Source organism: Arachis ipaensis, chromosome B5, assembly GCF_059453495.1.
Source record: "Arachis ipaensis isolate K30076 ecotype BB chromosome B5, ASM5945349v1, whole genome shotgun sequence".
Classification (NCBI taxonomy): domain Eukaryota; kingdom Viridiplantae; phylum Streptophyta; class Magnoliopsida; order Fabales; family Fabaceae; genus Arachis; species Arachis ipaensis.
The window spans coordinates 70,105,917-70,125,383 of NC_142440.1; the positions used below are offsets into that span (position 1 = coordinate 70,105,917).

Sequence of the window (19,467 nt, forward strand, 5' to 3'; positions counted from 1 at the left end):
CCGTGAACTGCGAACAGAGGAGAGGGAAAGAGAGGAGTTCGCAAGGGAGAAGAGGAAGCAGCGCTGCCCTTCATCGCTGCTGCTGCCAAGGTTTGTGGAAGAGAGTGTCGTTGTCGCCGTGAGTGGAGTCGACCGTCCGAGCCGCCACTAGAGAGCGCCGCTACTACCATGTGTACAGAGAAGAGGAGCGCTGCGAGAATCAAGGGAAGAAGATGTTGTTCTGCCTCTGCTTCTGGGTTTTGGAATCTGACATAAGCGCCACTGCCGCTGTTGGAGTTTATGCTGCTCTGGCCTTGCTTTGGCTCTAATCTGAATTGTTACTGTTGCTGTTTGGCTGATGCTGAGGCCTTCCATCATCATTGGAGCTTCCCAGAATCATCGTGGTTGCCGCCAAGAGAGCTAAATGGGTGCTGGAAATTGCTAACGGAGCTACTGTGCTTGGCGATTTTCGTGAGTTTCAACATTGAGGTAGGGGATTTAACGTTTTTAATTTAGAATGCTTACACAGTTATTGGATAAGTTCAAATGGTATCAGAGCAGTTCGTTCCTGTTAGAGCCTTGGGAATGGACTAACTATGCTTCATTGCATACTCTGAGTGTCTGTCATGCTTTGTGACTTGTTTTGGTAACAAGAGTTTGAGTTCTATATGCATGACTGTCTGATGATTAACGCTGTTGGTTTACCATTGCATGCTTCATGGTATTAGGTCTGGCCAACTTAATACTAATGATTTATGTATATGGAAACACTAATAGGTTATCATAGAATTCCCTCGCCTTTGTAGCTTTAGTTTTTATTTTATTCAGAGGGATAGGAGTTGTACTTGAATTTTATTTAAATTCTTTTGTATAATATTTATTATTATTATTAATTATGAGATTACTATTACTGGGTAATGTTTGCTATATGATTTTAATTAATAAAAACAAATTTTTTCTGGAATTTTCCATAAAACTGAATTGCGATATCGAACTAAAGGCTTAATAGTAAATAGTTAATAAAGGAAAGCAGGTTGGTAACGCCTTACTTTCGGTATGATCATGACATTCCGGAAGTTGGGTCGTTACATCAGACGACCTCCCCACACTTAAAAGTTCGCACCATCCTCGGTGCACTCAAAGATGAGCAAGCGGATACGGCGACTACTGATGAACGGATATTTTATACACTTTTTGACGTCATTTTCATATAGTTTTCAGTAGTTTTTACTTAGTTTTTATTAAGCTTTTATAGGTTTTAGTGTTAAATTCACATTTTTGGATTCTACTATGAGTTTTTGAGTTTTAGATAATTTCAGGTATTTTCTGGCTGAAATTGAGGAGTTGAAGTAGAAGTCTGATTTAGAGACAGAGAAAGCACTGCAGATGTTGTCCGGATCTGACCTGCCTGCATTTGGAAGAGCTTTTCTGGAGATACAAATATCCCAATGGAGCGCTCTTAACGGCTATGGAAAGCTGACTTCTAGAGCTTTCCAGCAATATATAATAGTTCATACTTTACTTCGGATTAGAAGGCTCAAAACTGGTGTCCGACACCAGCTTCCTGCCCCCTTCTAGTCCAACACCAGCTTCCTGCCCCCTTCCATACCCAGAGACCTCATAGCACGTGGGCCCCAAAAGTGAATTTTAGCACTAGATAGACTATTTTACCCTTACTAGTCATCTGTTTAGTATTTAAAGTGTATTTTACATCATTCGAACAACAACAAAAGGCGTCTAAGATGTATATTCGTACTTCATCGTGGTGAATAGGATGATCTAACCAATTAGCTCTGTTCATCACATTAAGAAGAACGTGCCTGACAAACACCTGCGTCTACTTGGGTCAGAATGCGTCTTTCACCGGACAAGGACGACCAACAACTTGAATATACTTCTCTCAGACAGCTAATCCACGATTTCGTTGGGGACTTCTCAAGACATCAGCTCAGCCAATTTCCGGGGAGATTAGGGTCTCTGTGGTAGAGGCTAGAATCTATAGATGCAGCATTCGCTGATCCAGAAGATCTGACCTTGTCTTGGCGTTTTGAGTAGGATCATAAAGGAGAATGGACTGTACGCACTTCACCCTCAAGTAGAGATGGATCCACACTAAATCTGGGGTTTAGATCCGGAGGAGTATTGGTAGATGCTCAAACCAGTGTCAATCACATACAGCCTGCCATTGAAGAAATCACTCAAAAGCAAGGAGAGCAGTAGTACCAGAGTTAATTCAGAAAGACAAAGCAACTCCAACTCTCAACTCTATTCCTATTATTTAATCCAATTAGTTTTACCCCTTTCGCACATTCCTCTTACAACTCTATAAATGACATAAAATCATTCAAAGTTTATCCAACAACCTTCTGAGTCCTCCTGACTAAGACCTGCAAGATAAGCATTGCTTGCTTCAAACCAGAATCCTCGTGGAATCGACCTTGACTCACTCAGGTATTACTTGGACGACCCAGTGCACTTGCTGGTACAACAATACAAAGGTGTGGGGATTCGTGCTACCAAGTTTTTGGCGCCGTTGTCAGGGATTGTTGAGTTTGGACAAATTGAAGGATTGTCTTGCTCCCTAGATCAGGTAATTTTATTTTATTTGAGTCTTTTAATTTTATTTTCTTCTTCTTCAAATTTTCAAAAAATTCTAAAAACTTTTTCAAAAATATTTTTCCTTTCGTTGTTTAATTTTTGTTCTTAGTTTGAGTTTTTTATTTTTATTTTTCCTTTTCTATTTTTTCAAAAATTCTAAAAAGCTTTTCAAAAATATTTTTATTTTTTTTTGTGTTCAATTGGTTAGAGCGTTGTTTTATGTTCTTGGTAATTTATGTTCCTTTGAGTCTTTCTTTCTAAAAACTGTTCAAAAATAAATTTTCTTTATTTAAATCTTGTGTCAAGTTCTTAAGTTTGGTGTCTTCTTGCTATTTTTCTTTTGTTTTTTGAAAATATGTGTTTAGTTTTCTAAAAATTTTAAGTTTGGTGTTCTTTTTATGTTCTTGAGTTCTTTGAGTTTTTAAATTTTGTTCTTTGTGTTCTTGTGTGTCTTCAAAGTGTTCTTGAGTCTTGTTTGTATTTTTATCTTAAAATTTTTAAGTTTGGTATCTCCTTGTGTTTCCCTCCAAATTTTTGAAAATAAATGGGTGCTAGATCTAACAATTTTAAGTCTTGTGTCTTTTTTGTGTTTTTCTCTTTCATCATAAATTTCAAAAATAAAAAATATCTTTTCTATCTTATCTTTTTATTTATTTTTGAATTTTTTCAAAAAAAATGCTGATTTCAATTTTAAAATTTTTATCTTATCATATCTTAGTTATCAAGTTTTCAAAAATCAAATTTTTCAAAAATAAAAATCATATCTTTTTCAAAACTTATCATATCTTTTTCAAAATTCAAAAATCTTATCTTATCTTTTTCTAATTTCAAATTTCAATTTCAAAATCTTTTCTTATCTTATCTTCTACTTTATTTTAAATTAAAAATATTTTCTTAATTAATATCTTATATTTTCTCTCTTATTTTTTAAAACTTCCTAACTAACTCCTCTCTTCCTTAATTTTTGAAAATAATATCTTATCTTCTCTCTCTTCTTTTTCAAAACCTCCTAACTAACTCTTCTCTTCGTTAACTTTCGAAAATAATATCTCCTTTTCTCTCTCTTCTTTTCTAAAACTACCTAACTAACTCTCATCTCTCTTAATTTTCGAAAACTTCTTTCTCTTCCCTCCTCTATTTTCTAAAATTTAACATTTAAATTTTAAATTCTTTTTAAATTATTAACATAATTTTCGAAAACTTAATTTAACTAAATAAATAAATAAAAATAAAAATATTTTAATTCTTATTTACTTTTTCAATTTATTCTTCTTCTCATCTCCACTCATATTATTCTTCTTCTTCTCCCTCTCTATTCTTCCTTCTCAACTTTCATCCCCTCTTATTTACTTTTATCTCCTATTTTCAAGGTATTTTTCTTTTACTTCTTTTATTTCTTTTATTTCTTCTTCTTTCTTCTTCTTCTTCTTGTCTATTGGCATAGAAAGTCTTCTTCTTTTCTTTTCTTTTCTTTTCTTTTCTTTTCTTTTCTTTTCTTCTTGTTTATGACCAGGAACAGGGATAAAAAACCCCTCTTCTCATAGAAGACTCTAAGGAGGCATTTATAGCAAGCTAAAGCACAACACTCCGAAAGAGACCATTCAGAAAGTTTTGAACAAGAACAAGAGGACATGGCCGAACCATAAGAGGAGCCCAGAAAGGTCCTTGGTGACTTCACCATACTTACCTCTGACTTTTATGGCAGAAGCATTGTTGTACCTGCCATTGGAGCTAACAATTTTGAGTTAAAGCCACAATTAGTCTCTCTTCCGCAGCAGAACTGCAAATTCCATGGACTTCCATTGGAAGATCCACATCAGTTCTTAGCAGAGTTCTTATAGATATGTGATATGTAAAGACTAATGGAGTAGGTCCTGAAGTCTATAAGTTGATGCTCTTTCCCTTTGCTTTAAGAGACAAAGCTAAATTCTGGTTAGATGCCCAACATAGAGAGAGTCATGACTCTTGGGAAAAGCTAGTTAATGCTTTTCTTGCTAAGTTCTTTCCTCCTCAAAGGATGACCAAGATTAGAGTGAAAGTTCAAACTTTCAGACAAAGAGAAGGTGAATCCCTTTATGACGCTTGGAAAAGATACAAGCAACTGATTAGGAGGTGTCCTCCTGGCATGCTCTCAGAGTGGTCCACCATAGGCATGTTCTATGATGGCTTGTCTGAGATGTCCAAAATCTCATTGCACAGCTCTGCAGATGGATCTCTCCTCTTGAAGAAAACACCTGCAGAAGAAACAAGAGAACTCATTGAAATGGTTGCTAACAACTAGTTCATGTACACTTCTGAAAGAAAACCTGTAAACCATGGAACCTCTCAGAAGAAAGAAGTTCATGAAGTTGAGACTCTGAATGCCATCCTGGCTCAGAATAAGATCCTGACTGATAAACCGCTATTTTACGGTTTATTTTGTATTGAATTGAGTGGATTTTATCCATTATTCTCACACTTATTCATATAATTTGCATGTTTTACATTTTCCTTCCTAATTTTATGCTATAATTGAAAACATGATTCTTTGGCCTTAAATTCACTAATTTTAATCCTCTCATATTACCATTCGATGTCATGATATGTTTGTTAAGTGTTTTCAGGGTTTACAGGGCAAGAATGGCTTAGAGGATGGAAAAGAAACATGCAAAAGTGGAAGGAACACAAGAAATTGAAGTTTTGAGAATCTAGTCGTGAAGCGCACGCGTGGACTATGTGTACGCGTGACTGAGCTAATGTCCATATGACGCGCACGCGAGGCTGATGCCTACGTGTGGCCAGTGCCGAGTTCAAGCGACGCGTGTGGCTGACGCGTACGCGTGACGAACGTCACGTGCTGCAATTTATAGAAACGCTGGAGACGATTTCTGGGCTGCTTTTGGCCAAGTTTCAAGCCCGAAAATACTGATTAGAGGCTGCATAGTGGAGCAGGAAGGGGGATTCATTCACTTTTCATTCATTCACATAATTTTAGGTTTTAGATGTAGAATTCTAGAGAGAGAGGCTCTCTCATCTCTCTAGGTTTTAGGGTTTCTTTTAGTTTTAGTTCTTCTCAAATTCAGATTTCTACCTTGCTTTCATTTAATTTTCTTCTACTTTTATTTGTTCTAGTACTTTGGTTTATTTACTTCTCTTGTTGATTTTCTTATGTTGCCAATTTAGTTTATGAGTTCTTCTTGTTTCCTTTAATCCATATTAATGAATTTTATGGTTTCATGTTCATGATTGCTTTCTCTAATTTGTTGTTATTATTTCCTCTTGCAATTGTTAATCTTAGATTTTGCTATGTCTTGTTACTCTTCTATGCTTTTATTTTGTGCCTTCCAAGTGTTTGATAAAATATTTGGTTGGACTTTAAGTTAGATTTTTGTATTCTTAGCTTGGATTGATTGATTTGGAGACTCTTGAATTGTCAAAATCTCTTGTTAGTTGGTGATTGAAAGTTGCTAGTTGGCTTGAACTTCACTAACTCTAGTCTTTGATTAGGACTTGTGAACTCAAGTTGACTTGCTCACTTGACTTTCTTTCAATTGTTAGAGGTTAACTAAGCGAGAGCAATTTGCAATTACTATCACAATTGACAATGATAATGAGGATAGGACTTCTAATTCTCTTTCCTTGCTAAGAGCTTTCTTAGTTATTAGTTTATTTTCTTGCCATTTTACTTTCTTGTTTCTTATTACAAAACCCAAAAAGATACTTTCCCATAGCCAATAATAACCATACTTCCCTGCAATTCGTTGAGAGATGACCCGAGGTTTAAATACTTCGGTTAATTTTATTGGGTTTGCTTAAGTGACAAATAATTTAAACATTGACCGAGGATAATTTGTTGGTTTAGAACTATACTTGCAACGCGACATTTGCTTTGTGTACCATCCACGCGTAGGCGTGGATGACGCGTACGCGTTGACGCCGAAACTTTGATGGTCTAGTACTTCAACTCGAGAGTTGAGCTGGAACTGTGTTAGAATCGTGCGTCTGGCATGACGAGTAGTCACGCGTATGCGTGACCGACGCTCACCCATACGCGTGACCGATGCTCACGCGTTACTTTTTATTTTGGGCTACCCACACGTCAGTTTCCTTTTTCTGTTTTCATGCCCACGAATGACTTATGCGCGCGCGTGATGAGCGGATAATTTATACGCTTTTTGGCATTGTTTTTAGTATGTTTTTAGTAGGATCTAGTTACTTTTAGGGATGTTTTCATTATTTTTTATGTTAAATTCACATTTCTTAACTTTACTATGAGTTTGTATGTTTTTCTATGTTTTCAGGTATTTTCTGGCTGAAACTGAGGGACCTGAGCAAAAATCAGATTCAGAGGTTGAAGAAGGACTGCTGATGCTATTGGATTCTGACCTCCCTGCACTCAAAGTGGATTTTCTAGAGCTACAGAACTCAAAATGGCGCGCTTCTAATTGCGTTGGAAAGTAGACATCCAGGGCTTTCTATAAATATATAATAGTTCATACTTTGGCCGAGTTTAGAAGACGCAAAAGGGCGTTGAACGCTAGTTCTATGCTGCAGTCTGGAGTTAAACGCCAGAAACACGTCACGAACCAGAGTTGAACGCCAAAAACACGTTACAACTTGGAGTTCAACTCCAAAAGAAGCCTCTGCATGTGGAAAGCTAAAGCTCAGCCCAAGCACACACCAAGTGGGCCCCGGAAGTGGATTTATGCATCAACTACTTACTTCTGTAAACCCTAGTAGCTAGTTTAGTATAAATAGGACTTTTTACTATTGTATTAGACATCCTGGATTGTATTTTGATCCTGTGATCACGTTTTGGGGTCTGGCCTCTCGGCCATGCCTGAACCTTTCACTTATGTATTTTCAACGGTAGAGTTTCTACACTCCATAGATTAAGGTGTGGAGCTCTGCTGTTCCTCATGATTTAATGCAAAGTACTACTGTTTTTCTTTTCAATTCAATTTATTCTGCTTCTAAGATATCCATTTGCACCCAAGAACATGATGAATGTGATGATTATGTGACGCTCATCATCATTCTCACTTATGAACGCGTGCCTGACAAACACTTCCGTTCTACATGCAACCAAGCTAGAATGAATATCTCTTGGATATCTAATACAGGGGACCGAGTCTGAGTTATTAGTATCTTCATGGTATAAGTTAGAACCCATGGATGGCCATTCCTGAGATCCGGAAAGTCTAAACCTTGTCTGTGGTATTCCGAGTAGGATCTGGGAAGGGATGGCTATGATGAACTTCAAACTCGCGAGTGCTGGGCGTAGTTACAGATGCAAAAGGATAGTAAATCCTATTCCAGTATGATCGAGAACCTCCAGATGATTAGCCATACCGTGACAGAGCATTTGGACCATTTTCACAGAGAGGATGGGATGTAGCCATTGACAACGGTGATGCCCTTACAGAAAGCTTGCCATGGAAAGGAGTAAGACTGATTGGATGAAGACAGCGGGAAAGCAGAGATTCAGAGGGACGAAAGCATCTCTATACGCTTATCTGAAATTCTCACCAATGAATTACATAAGTATTTCTATCTTTATTTTCTATTTATTTATTATAATTCGAAAAACTCCATAACCATTTGATATCTGCCTGACTGAAATTTACAAGGTGACCATAGCTTGCTTCATACCAACAATCTCCGTGGGATCGACCCTTACTCACGTAAGGTTTTATTACTTGGACGACCCAGTCCACTTGCTTGTTAGTTGTGCGAAGTTGTGAAGTTATGCTTGGACCATGGTATTGTGCACCAGTTATTGGCGCCATTGCCAGGGAGAGAATGAACAACAAATTTTACAACCTCAGAGTAACAATTTCGCATTATCAAGTTTTTGGCGCCATTGCCGGGGATTGTTCGAGTTTGGACAACTGACGGTTCATCATGTTGCTCAGATTAGGTAATTTTCTTTTTGTTTTATTTTCAAAAATTTTTCAAAAAAAAAAAAATCTTTCAAAAATTTCTCATCTGTTTTCGAAAATTATTCTAAAATTTTTTAAGAATGAATTCTAGTGTTTCATGAAGCATGTTGAAGCCTGACTGGCTGTAAAGCTATGTCTAAATTCATTTGGACTGGGGCTTCCAACCCAACATTATCAAGAGCAAGCTAGTTGTTGCTAATCCACCTGCTGCTGTTCCTGATCCACCTGATTTACATGCTAAAGCTTGACTGGCTATTAAGCCATGTCTAACCCTCAGATTGGAGCTTTAGACTAAGAGTGCAAGATTCCTAGAATTCATATTAAAAATTTTGGAATCCTTATTTTTCTTTTTCACAAATAATTTTCGAAAAATACAAAAAATTATAAAACCATAAAAATAAAAAATATTTTGTGTTTCTTGTTTGAGTCTTGAGTCAATTGCATACTCATCTTGCATTTTTTCGAAAATTGCATTCATGCATTGCATTCATCGTGATCTTCAAGTTGTTCTTGATAAACCTTCTTGATTGATCTTCATATTATATTGTTTTGTGTTGCATGGTGTTTTTCATGTGCATTCTTGAATTCTTAATGTCTAAGCATTAAAGATTTCTAAGTTTGGTGTCTTGCATGTTTTCTTTGCATAAAAAATTTTTCAAAAATATGTTCTTGGTGTTCATCTTGACATTCAAAGTATTCTTGGTGTTCATCTTGACATTCATAGTGTTCTTGCATTCATCACATGTTTTGATCCAAAATTTTCATGCATTGAGTCTTTTTGATGTTTTTCTCTTTCATTATTCAAAATTCAAAAAAAAAAAAAAGACATCTTTCCCTTTTTCACTCATAAATTTCGAAAATTTGGATTGACTTTTTCAAAACTTTTTAAAATTTAGTTGTTTCTTATGAGTCAAATCAAATTTTCAATTTAAAAATCTTATCTTTTTCAAAAATCAAATATTTTTCATTTTTCTTATTTATTTTCGAAAATTTTAAAAATATTTTTCAAAAATCTTTTTAATTTTATCTCATAATTTTCGAAAATATCCTCAACAATTAACGTTTTGATTCAAAAATTTCAAGTTTGTTACTTACTTGTTAAGAAATATTCAAACTTTAAGTTCTAGAATCATATCTTGTGATTTCTTGTGAATCAAGTCATTAATTGTGATTTTAAAAATCAAATCTTTTTCAAAACTAATTTCAATCATATCTTTTCAAAAAGATCTTTTTATCTTATCTTTTTCAAAATCATATCCTTTTAATCATATCTTTTTAAAACATATCTTTTTTCAAAAAAAAATTTTTGATTTTAAAATATCTTTTCTAACTTCTTATCTTCTTATCTTTTCAAAATTGATTTTCAAATTTGTTTCAACTAACTAATTAACTTTTTGTTTGTTTCTTATCTTTTTCAAAACTACCTAACTAACTCTCTCCCTCTAATTTTCGAAAATCTCTTCCCTCTTTTTCAAAAATTCTTTTTAATTAACTAATTGTTTCAATTTTTAATTTTAATTTGATTTCATTCCTAATTTTCGAAAATCACTAACCCCTTTTCAAAATTTTATTTTCGAAAATCCTCCTTCTCTCTCATCTCCTTCTATTTATTTATTCACCTACTAACACTTCATCTCACCCAAATTCGAACCCCCTCTTCCATCTGTGTTCGAATTTTCTCTTCTTCCCTTCTTTACATTACATTCTTTTCTTCTTCTACTCACACAGGGGAACCTCTATACCTGGGTAAAAAGGATCCCTATTATTATTATTTTTCTGTTCCCTCTTTTTCATATGAGCAGGAGCAAGGACAAGAATATTCTTGTTGAAGCAGATCTAGAACCTGAAAGGACTCTGAAGAGGAAACTAAGAGAAGCTAAATTACAACAATCCAGCAAGCACCTTTCAGAAATTTTCGAACAAGAAGAGGAGATGGCAGCCGAAAATAATAATAATGCAAGGAGGATGCTTGGTGACTTTACTGCACCTAATTCCATTTTACATGGAAGAAGCATCTCCATCCCTACCATTGGAGCAAACAACTTTGAGCTGAAACCTCAATTAGTTTCTCTGATGCAGCAGAACTGCAAGTTTCATGGACTTCCGTCTGAAGATCATTTTCAGTTCTTAACTGAATTCCTGCAGATCTGTGATACTATTAAGACTAATGGAGTAGATCCTGAAGTCTACAGGCTCATGCTTTTTCCTTTTGCTGTAAGAGACAGAGCTAGAGTGTGGTTGGACTCTCAACCCAAAGATAGCCTGAACTCTTGGGATAAGCTGGTCACGACTTTCTTAGCCAAGTTCTTTCCTCCTCAAAAGCTTAGTAAGCTTAGAGTGGATGTTCAAACCTTCAGACAGAAAGAAGGTGAATCCCTCTATGAAGCTTGGGAGAGATACAAGCAACTGACCAAAAAGTGTCCTTCTGACATGCTTTCAGAATGGACCATCCTAGATATATTCTATGATGGTCTGTCTGAATTAGCTAAGATGTCATTGGATACTTCTGCAGGTGGATCAATTCACCTAAAGAAAACACCTACAGAAGCTCAATAACTCATTGACATGGTTGCTAATAACCAGTTCATGTACACTTCTGAGAGGAATCCTGTGAGTAATGGGACGCCTCAGAAGAAGGGAGTTCTTGAAATTGATACTCTGAATGCCATATTGGCTCAGAATAAAATATTAACTCAGCAAGTCAATATGATTTCTCAGAGTCTGAATGGAATGCAAGCTGCATCCAACAGTACTCAAGAGGCATCTTCTGAAGAAGAAGCTTATGATCCTGAAAACCCTACAATAGCAGAGGTGAATTACATGGGTGAACCATATGGAAACACCTATAATCCCTCATGGAGAAATCACCCAAATCTCTCATGGAAGGATCAACAAAAGCCTCAACAATGCTTTAATAATGGTGGAAGAAACAGGTTTAGCAATAGCAAGCCTTTCCCATCATCCACTCAGCAACAGACAGAGAACTCTGAACAAAATACCTCTAATTTAGCAAACTTAGTCTCTGATCTATCTAAGGCCACTGTGAGTTTCATGAATGAAACAAGGTCCTCCATTAGAAATTTGGAGGCACAAGTGGGCCAGCTGAGTAAAAGGATCACTGAAATCCCTCCTAGTACTCTCCCAAGCAATACAGAAGAGAATCTAAAAGGAGAGTGCAAGGCCATTGAATTAATTACCATGGCCAAACCTGTAAGGGAGGTTGAGGACATGAATCCCAGTGAGGAAGACCTCTTGGGACGTCCAGTGATCAATAAGGGGTTTCCCTTTGAGGAACCAAAGGACTCTGAGGCTCATCTAGAGACCATAGAGATTCCATTGAACCTCCTTACGCCCTTCATGAGCTTTGACGAGTATTCTTCTTCTGAAGAGAATGAGGATGTTACTAAAGAGCAAGTTGCCAAGCTCCTTGGTGCAATCATGAAGCTGAATGCCAATTTATTTGGTAAAGAGACTTGGGAAGATGAACCTCTCCTGTTCACCAATGAACTAAATGCATTAGATCAACTGAGATTGCCTCAGAAGAAACAGGATCCTGGAAAGTTCCTAATACCTTGTACCATAGGCACCATGACCTTTGAGAAGGATCTATGTGACCTTGGGTCAGGGATAAACCTCATGCCCCTCTCTGTAATGGAGAAACTGGGAATCTTTGAGGTGCAAGCTGCTAAAATCTCATTAGAGATGGCAGACAATTCAAGAAAACAGACTTATGGACAAGTAGAGGACGTGTTAGTAAAGGTTGAAGGCCTTTACATCCCTGCTGATTTCATAATCCTAGATACTGGGAAGGATGAGGATGAATCCATCATCCTTGGAAGACCCTTCCTAGCCACAACAAGAGCTGTGATTGATGTTAACAGAGGTGAACTAGTCCTTCAATTGAATGAGGACTATCTTGTGTTTAAAACTCAAGGACATCCTTTTGTAAACATGGAAAAGAGGCACAGTAAGCTTCTCTCAAAACAGAGTCAACCAGGGCCCCCACAGTCAAACTCTAAGTTTGGTGTTGGGAGGCCACAACTAAACTCTAAGTTTGGTGTTGAACTCCCATATCCAAACTCTATGTTTGGTGTTGGGAAGTCTTAACAATGCTCTGAACATTTGTGAGGCTCCATGAGAGCCCACTGTCAAGCTATTGACATTAAAGAAGCGCTTGTTGGGAGGCAACCCAATTTTTATTTATCTAATTTTATTTTTATTTTATTGTTCTTTCATGTTTTATTAGGTTCATGATCATGTGGAGTCACAAAATAAATAGAAAAATCAAAAACAAAATCAAAAATAGCAGAAGAAAAATCACACCCTGGAGAAAGGACTTACTGGCATTTAAACGCGAGTAAGGAGCATCTGGTTGGCGTTCAACGCCAGAACAGAGCATGATCTGGCGTTGAACGCCCAAAACAAGCAGCATCCTGGCGTTCAGACGCCAGGAATGCACACTGAGGAAAGCTGGCACTGAACGCCAGAAACAAGCATAGAACTGGCGTTCAACGCCAGAAACATGCTACATCTGGGCGTTGAACGCCCAGAACAAGCATCAGTTCGGCGTTTAAATGCCAGAATTGCATGCAAAGGTGTTTTACATGCCTAATTGGTGCAGGGATGCAAATCCTTGACACCTTAGGATCTGTGGATCCCACAGGATCCCTACATACCTCCACTCACCTTACCTCCTCATAATCCTATATCACCCTTTCCCAAGAACCCTTCACCACTCACATCCATTACTCCCCTAAAACCATCATACAACCCACCTACACCCACCCACTCAAGTTCAAACCATCAACTCACCTCCATATCTTCTTCTTCTTCTACTATTCTTTCTTCTTTTGCTCGAGGGCGAGCAATATTCTAAGTTTGGTGTGGTAAAAGCATAGATTTTTTGTTTTTCCATAACCATTGATGGAACCTAAGGCTAGAGAAACCTCTAGAAAGAGAAAAGAGAAGACAAAAGCTTCCACCTCCAAGTCATAGGAGATGGAGAGATTCATCTCAAGGGTCTATAGCTCAGTGGTAGAACAGTTGACTGCAAATCAAGAGATCCCTGAGATACCTCAAGGGATGCACTTTTCTCCACAGAACTATTGGGAGCAAATCAACACCTCCCTAGGAGAACTAAGTTCCAACATGGGACAACTAAGGGTGGAACATCAAGAGCACTCCATCATACTCCATGAAATTAGAGAAGATCAAAAAGTAATGAGGGAGGAGCAACAAAGACAAGGAAGAGATATAGAATAGCTCAAGGACATCATTGGTTCCTCAAGAAGGAAACACCACCATCACTAAGGTGGACTCATTCCTTGTTCTTAAATTTTCTGTTTTTCATTTTCTTATGTTAAATGTTTATCTATGTTTGTGTCTTTATTACATGATCATTAGTGTCTAAGTGTCTATGCCTTAAAGTAGTGAATATAAATCCATCACCTCTCTTAAATGAAAAATGTTTTAATTCAAAAGAACAAGAAGTACATGAGTTTCGAATTTATCCTTGAACTTAGTTTAATTATATTGATGTGATGATAATGCTTCTTGTTTTCTGAATGAATGCTTGAACAGTGCATATGTCTTTTGAAGTTGTTGTTTAAGAATGTTAAATATGTTGGCTCTTGAAAGAATGATGACAAGGAGACATGTTATTTGATAATCTGAAAAATCATACAAATGATTCTTGAAGCAAGAAAAAGCAGTGAATACAAAAGCTTGCAGAAAAAAATGTGGCGAAAAAAAAAATAGAAAAAGAAAAAGCAAGCAGAAAAAGCCAAAAGCTCTTAAAACCAAAAGGCAAGAGCAAAAAGCCAATAACCCTTAAAACCAAAAGGCAAGGGTAAATAAAAAAGATCCCAAGGCTTTGAGCATCAGTGGATAGGAGGGCCTAAAGGAATAAAATCCTGGCCTAAGCGGCTAAACCAAGTTGTCCCTAACCATGTGCTTGTGGCGTGAAGGTGTCAAGTGAAAACTTGAGACTGAGCGGTTAAAGTCAAGGTCCAAAGAAAAAGAAGAGTGTGCTTAAGAACCCTAGACACCTCTAATTGGGGACTTTAGCAAAGCTGAGTCACAATCTGAAAAGGTTCACCCAATTATGTGTCTGTGGCATTTATGTATCCGGTGGTAATACTGGAAAACAAAGTGCTTAGGGCCACGGCCAAGACTCATAAAGTAGCTGTGTTAAAGAATCAACATACTGAACTAGGAAAATCAATAACACTATCTGAACTCTGAGTTCCTATAGATGCCAATCATTCTGAACCTCAATGGATAAAGTGAGATGCCAAAACTATTCAAGAGGCAAAAAGCTACAAGTCCCGCTCATCTGATTGGAGCTATGTTTCATTGATATTTTGGAATTTATAGTATATTCTCTTCTTTTTATCCTATTTGATTTTCAGTTGCTTGGGGACAAGCAACAATTTAAGTTTGGTGTTGTGATGAGCAGATAATTTATACGCTTTTTGGCATTGTTTTTAGTATGTTTTCAGTAGGATCTAGTTACTTTTAGGGATGTTTTCATTAGTTTTTATGTTAAATTCACATTTCTGGACTTTACTATGAGTTTGTGTGTTTTTCTGTGATTTCAGGTATTTTCTGGCTGAAATTGAGGGACCTGAGCAAAAATCAGATTCAGAGGTTGAAGAAGGACTGCTGATGTTGTTGGATTCTGACCTTCCTGAACTCAAAGTGAATTTTCTGGAGTTACAGAACTCAAAATGGCGCGCTTCCAATTGCGTTGGAAAGTAGACATCCAGGGCTTTCCAGCAATATATAATAGTTCATACTTTGGCCGAGTTTAGATGATGCAAAAGGGCGTTGAACGCCAGTTCTACGCTGCAGTCTGGAGTTAAACGCCAGAAACACGTCACGAACCAGAGTTGAACGCCAAAAACATGTTACAACTTGGAGTTCAACTCCAAAAGAAGCCTCTGCATGTGGAAAGCTAAAGCTCAGCCCAAGCACACACCAAGTGGGCCCCGGAAGTGGATTTATGCATCAATTACTTACTTCTGTAAACCCTAGTAGCTAGTTTAGTATAAATAGGACTTTTTACTATTGTATTAGACATCCTGGATTGTATTTTTGATCCTTTGATCACGTTTTGGGGGCTGGCCTCTCGGCCATGCCTAAACCTTTCACTTATGTATTTTCAACGGTAGAGTTTCTACACTCCATAGATTAAGGTGTGGAGCTCTGCTGTTCCTCATGATTTAATGCAAAGTACTACTGTTTTTCTTTTCAATTCAACTTATTCCGCTTCTAAGATATCCATTCGCACCCAAGAACATGATGAATGTGATGATTATGTGACGCTCATCATCATTCTCACTTATGAACGCGTGCCTGACAAACACTTCCGTTCTACATGCAACCAAGCTAGAATCAATATCTCTTGGATATCTAATACAGGGGACCGAGTCCGAGTTATTAGTATCTTTGTGGTATAAGTTAGAACCCATGTATGGCCATTCCTGAGATCCGGAAAGTCTAAACCTTGTCTGTGGTATTCCGAGTAGGATCTGGGAAGGGATGGCTATGACGAACTTCAAACTCGCGAGTGCTGGGCGTAGTTACAGACGCAAAAGGATAGTAAATCCTATTCCAGTATGATCGAGAACCTCCAGATGATTAGCCATGCCGTGACAGAGCATTTGGACCATTTTCACAGAGAGGATGGGATGTAGCCATTGACAACGGTGATGCCCTTACAGAAAGCTTGCCATGGAAAGGAGTAAGACTGATTGGATGAAGACAGCATGAAAGCAGAGATTCAGAGGGACGAAAGCATCTCTATACGCTTATCTGAAATTCTCACCAATGAATTACATAAGTATTTCTATCTTTATTTTCTATTTATTTATTATAATTCGAAAAACTCCATAACCATTTGATATCCGCCTGACTGAGATTTACAAGGTGACCATAGCTTGCTTCATACCAACAATCTCCGTGGGATCGACCCTTACTCACGTAAGGTTTTTTTACTTGGACGACCCAGTGCACTTGCTGGTTAGTTGTGCGAAGTTGTGAAGTTATGCTTGGACCATGGTATTGTGCACCAGTTATTGGCGCCATTGCCAGGGAGAGAATGAACAACAAATTTTACAACCTCAGAGTAACAATTTTGCATTATCAGCGCGTCACCCGCGCAACTTCTTTTTCTTCTCCTTTCTCCTTCTTTCTTCTCTCCTTTCTTATTCTTTCCTCTTCCTTTCTCACTTTCTTCTCCTCCCTTCTCATCCTTATAATCTTTCATTCTCTTTTACTTATTGCATTTTTATATTTTCATTCTTTGCATTTTAACTTTGTGCATGTTTTTATTTTCTTTTCTAAGTTTGTTATTTTTCCATTGGTGTTCACTTTTTTTACTCACCTGTTGAATATTCTTGCATTATTTTGGTGCTTGGTGACTTGTTTTCTTTTGTTGAGTGATATTCTTTAGAGGTGAATGCTACTCTTTCATGACACTTGTATTCCTTTTGCATTGATATGCACTTATATTGTCTTTCTTGACCCACTCTCTCTCCCCCATTGTTGTAATTCTTGCACTATTAATATGCCATTTGCTTATAATGTTTTCTCACTTGCATGTTGTAGTTACCATGTAGTTGAAAACCTCATTATTATTTAGCATTAGCCCACCCATATTTTATTTTTTTGCATATCTTTGTTGTGGGTTATTTTTCTTCCTTTTTCTCTTCTTTTAGGATGGCCACCAAGAAGGGAAGCGAAAAACTTCTAAATGGGACGCCAAACAAATTCCGTCGCACAATCTTTGGAGAAAAAGCGTCAGTTGTAGCAACTCGTCCACTTACAGATCTTTACATGCACCAAGGACGGTGCAATCTTTAAGTGTGTGGAGGTCGATATCGACTTCCGTGGGTAACTACTATCTTTTCAACACCAATTTTTAATTTTCTTTCTTAATTAATTGTTGCATTGCATAATAGATTGCATGTGTAGTTAGTTGCTTGCATTTATGTACTACTTGCTTGAAGTGATGAATTCTTTCCCAAGACACTATTTTATAGCATTTCACTAATTTGAATTAAAATTTTTGTTGAACTTGCTTGAAGAAATTTATATTTGGATCATGGTTTAGAGCTTGAACACACAAAACCAGTGAGATTTTGAACCTATTTGATGGTTGCTTCTTATCAACCAATGTTTTATTTTGGTGTGTGTTATTCTCTCTAAAATTGTGACCTTCGTCTTGCTTGATTCTATATTTCCGTTGTTTGATGTATGCATACACTTACGTGACTGAGGCCCTTGTTTCACTAAGCTTACATACCCATATGGCCTTACCCTTTCATTATCCTTTACAAACCAATGTTGAGCCTATTTCACCCCATTTATTCTTTATTTTAGCACATCATTAACTCTAAGTGAAAAATAATGAATAACCTCAATTTGAATCATTGGTTAGCTTAGACTAGTGAAAGTGTTCATGATTTAAGTATGGGGAAGTTGAGTTTGGTGATATTTGGTTTGGAAACTAAGTATGTTAGACTTTTATGTGAAAATGTGAAAAGAATGTTGAGGACATGTTCATGCATTCAATACCTTAATCGTATGCATTGAGAAAACAAAAGAAAAAGAAAAACCAAAAAGGAAAAGAAAAATAAAAAGAAAAAAAAGATAAAAAAATAAAAGGGGGATAAAATGCCCCAAAGTAAATGGCGATAGCAATGTATATGTACCGTACTCAAAATTCGGACGCATGAATAAGTGGCAAAACATAGTTAATGGGTAGTTAGATTTTGTATTCTGATTACATAGATTGTCTTAAGATAGGTGGGAAGTTTAGGTTAATCAAGGATTCAGATTTTTTGTCCACTTGACCAAATACAATCCTACCCTGACCTAACCCCATTACAACCCTTAAAAAACCTCTTGATATGTGTATTTGTGCATTAAATTTTTGTTGATTGGTAGAAGAAAAGCAAGCCTTAGAAAGCAAGGTTAGTAGAGAATTAAGAGAATCAAACTTAAACACTTGAGTGATTAGAGTGTATACACTTCTGATGAGGGTTCGATACTCGATTCTTTGTTCCCAGCTTTCACGAGCTTTCCACTTGCAAGTCTATTTGTACTTCATTTTATGATTTGAATTAGTGAGATCCAGTTCATATTTGTTCTTGAAAGATTTATTTACTTTTAACCAAGTAGGAAAAAGCATTTTTCATTTAGTTGCATTCATATAGATAGGTTGCATTTCATAAATTCTACCATTCCTCTTCACCTCCTTTATAGCTTCTCTTAAGTTTAGCATGAGGACATGCTAATGTTTAAGTGTGGGGAGATTGATAAACCACTATTTTATGGTTTATTTTGTATTGAATTGAGTGGATTTTATCCATTATTCTCACACTTATGCATATAATTCGCATGTTTTACATTTTCCTTCCTAATTTTGTACCATGATTGAAAACATGCTTCTTTGGCCTTAAATTCGCTAATTTTAATTTTCTCTTATTACCATTTGATGGCGTGATATGTTTGTCAAGTATTTTCAGGATTTATAGGGCAGAAATGGCTTAGAGGATGGGAAAGAAGCATGCAAAAGTGGAAGGAACACAAGAAATGAAGTTTTTCAGAATCTGGTAACGACTTGCATGCATGGACGACGTGTACGCGTGACTGGTGCATTCGAAAGATGACACGCATGCGTGGCTGATGCCTACGCGTGGCCAGTGAAAAAGACCAGCGATGCGTACACGTGGCTGACGCATACGCGTGACAGAGAGTCACGTGCTGCAATTTACAGAATTCGCTGGGGGAAATTTTTGGGCTGCTTTTGACCCAGTTTCAGGCCTGAAAATACAGATTAGAGGCTGCAGAGTGAAGTTGGAAGGGGGAATCATTCACTTCTCATTCATTCACACTTTAAGTTTTAGATGTAGGTTTTCTAGCGAGAGAGACTCTCTCCTCTCTCTAAGTTTTAGGGTTTTTA

General features: G+C 37.0%; 1 non-coding gene across 1 annotated transcript; it reads right to left on the reverse strand.

Moving 5' to 3' along the window:
* Window positions 1–10,826: 10,826 nt before the first annotated feature.
* LOC148564561 (small nucleolar RNA R71) lies at window positions 10,827–10,934 on the reverse strand. The gene has a single exon (XR_015884097.1). It is a non-coding gene; the product is annotated as a small nucleolar RNA R71 (small nucleolar RNA).
* Window positions 10,935–19,467: the final 8,533 nt, after the last annotated feature.